The sequence below is a fragment of the Hylobates moloch genome, unplaced genomic scaffold, assembly GCF_009828535.3.
Source record: "Hylobates moloch isolate HMO894 unplaced genomic scaffold, HMol_V3 SCAFFOLD_24, whole genome shotgun sequence".
Taxonomy (NCBI): Eukaryota; Metazoa; Chordata; class Mammalia; order Primates; family Hylobatidae; genus Hylobates; species Hylobates moloch.
Genome location: NW_026652299.1, coordinates 4,008,502 through 4,011,563, shown reverse-complemented (window position 1 = coordinate 4,011,563; position 3,062 = coordinate 4,008,502). Strand labels below are relative to the sequence as shown.

At 35.0% G+C, this 3,062-nt stretch overlaps 1 pseudogene; it reads left to right on the top strand.

Annotated features, from left to right (window-relative positions):
• The first annotated feature begins 674 nt into the window (after window positions 1-674).
• LOC116463050 (U2 spliceosomal RNA) lies at window positions 675-778 on the top strand (annotated as a pseudogene).
• Window positions 779-3,062: the final 2,284 nt, after the last annotated feature.

Sequence of the window (3,062 nt, the reverse complement as noted above, 5' to 3'; positions counted from 1 at the left end):
ACGACCCCACTATTGAATCTGAAGTCTTTAAAAGATATATTTTAGATTCAAAGAACAAAGAGATTGAAATTAAAGTAACAGTAAAAATATCTGGGGTTGTAACCAAAGATACTTAGTACTCAAAAGAGACTCGCTATATTAATATCAGAAAAATAGAAGCAAAGATTAAAAAATGACTATTAGAGACAAAAAGAACATTTTATAACAATAACTGGGCCAATCCATCAAGATGGCTAAACAATTATAAACATATATGCACCTAGCAGCATAGCTCCAAAGACATGAAAGTTTATAGAATTGAATAAAGAAATAGACAGTTCAAAAACAATAGTTGGAAATGTCAATATTTCACTTTAAATAATGGATATAACAAAACAAGAGAAGACTAACAAGAAAATAGAAGCCTAGAACAATATAAGCCAAATAGACCTAACAGGCTTCTGTAGAACACTCTCTAGTAATAGCAGAATTCACATTTTTCTCAACTGAACATGGAATAATTTTCCAAGACAGACTGTGTGTTAGGCCACAAAACAAGGCTCAATACATTTTAAAAGACTGAAATCATACAAAGTATGTTCTCCAAACATAATACAATGAAATTTAAAATTAATAGAAACAATTAAAGAAACATACCAAAAATGTAAACCATGAAGTAAAAACACTGCTCAGACATCGCTTCTCGGCCTTTTGGCTAAGATCAAGTGTAGTAAAAACACTGCTCAGAGAGAAATGTATAACTATAATTATCTATATTTAAAAAGAAGAAAGACCTCAAATTAGTAATCTAAACTTCCATGTTAAGAAAATAGCAAAAGAACAGCAAGTTAAATCTGAAACAAGCAGAAAGAAATTAAGAAATATTAGCAGAGGGAACAAATAAAATAGATAACAGAAAAATAGAGAAAAAACAAAACCAAAAGTTGGTTCTTTGAAAATATCAACACAATTGGTAATCCTTTAGCTATACTGACCCTCTCTGCCCCCCACCAAAAAACACTGGAAACAGAAGGCTCAAATTACAAAAATCATAAAGGAAAAATGGACCATTACTACAATCTTACAGAAATATAAAAGATTATAAAAATACATTATAAACACTGCGTGGCAACAAATTAAATAAACAAGATGAAATGGATGAATTGCTAAAAAGACAAACTATTAAAACTAACTCAAGGAGAAATAGAAAATATGAATAGACCTATAAAAAGTAAAGAACTTCAATTTATCATTACATACATTGCAAAAAGAGAAGTTCAGGCCCATGCGACTTCACTGGTGAAAATTACCAAACGTTTAGAAAAAAAATACCAATCTCTACAAGCTCTTGAAAAAATTTAAAAAAAAAAAAGGAAGTCTTCTCAAGTAATTCTATGAGGCCAGTATGAAACTGATACCAAACCAGACATCACAAGAAAAGAAAACCATAGGCCAATATTCCTTAAAAATGTAGATGCAAAAAGTTCTCAACAAAATATTAGGAAAGCAAGTCCAGTTACATATAAAAATGATTATACGCCATGACAAAATAAGATTTAACTCAGGAATGGAAGGTCTGCTTAACACTCAAAAATCAATCAATGTGTTACATCCTATTAACAGAATAAAGAACAAAAATCACATGACCATCTTAATAGATGCAATAAAAAAGCATTTGATAAGATACAACACTCCTCTGTTAAAAAACACTCAAACAGCTAGGCACAGATTTCCTAAACCTGATTTAGAGTATCTACAAAATGTACAGCTACCACCATTTATAAAAGTGAAAGACTAAATGCTTCCCCACAAAGGTCAGGAATGAGACAAAGATGCCCTCTCTTGCCACTTCCATTCAACATTGTATTGAAAGTTCTAGCCACAGCAATTAGAGGAGAAAAGAAGTAATAAAAGACATTCACTTTGCTAAGGAAGAAGTAAAACTATTCATAGTTGCCAATGGCATGATATTATTATTTATATAGAATATCCTAAGGAATGTAAATGTGCACTAATACCTACATTTAGTGTATGTAAAATTACATGATACAAGAAAATCAATTGTATTTTTATACACTAGCAATGAAATTTCTAAAAATGAATTCAAAAAGACAATTCTATTTACAATAGCATAAAAAGAATAAATACTTAGAAATAAATTTAATGAAAGAAATGCAGTGCTAAAAACTAGAAAACATTATCCAAAGAAATGAAAGAGGTTGGGCACGGTGGCTCATGCCTGTAATCCCAGCACTTTGGGAGGCCAAGGCGGGTGGATCACCTGAAGTCAGGAGTTCAAGACCAGCCTGACCAACATGGTGAAACCCTGTCTCTACTAAAAATACAAAAATTAGCCAGGCATGGTGGCACACACCTGTAATCCCAGCTACTCTGGAGGCTGAGGCAGGAGAATCGCTTGAACCTGGGAGGCGGAGGTTGCAGTGAGCCAAGATTGCACCACTGCACTCCAGCCTGGGTGACAGAGTGAGACTCTGTCTCAAAAAAAAAAGGAAAGAAAACCTAAATAAATGGAAAGACATGTCATGCTCATTGACTGGAAGACTTAATACTGTTAAAATGCCAGGCACAGTGGCTCATGCCTGTAATCGCAGCACTTTGGGAGGCCGAGGTGGGCGGATCACCTGAGGTCAGGAGTTTGAGAACAGCCTGACCAACATGGTGAAACCCCGTCTCTACTAAAAATACAAAAATTAGCCGGGTGTGGTGGTACACCCCTGTAATCCCAGCTACTAGGGAGACTGAGGCACAAGAATCACTTGAACCCAGGAGGTGGAGGTTGCAGTGAGCTGAGATGGTGCCACTGCACTCCAGCCTGGGCGACCGAGTGAGACTCTGTTTCAAAAAAAAAAAAAAAAGTTAAAATGGCAGTATTACCAAATTGATTAACAGATTGAACATAATTTTTATCCAAACCCCAGCTAGCTTTTCTGCAGAAATTAATAACTTGATCTTAAAACTCACAAGGAGGCCAGGTGTGGTGGCTCATGTCTGTAACAGCACTTTGGGAGGCCAAGGCAGGTGGATCACCTGAGGTGAGGAGTTCAAGACTAGTCTGGCCAATT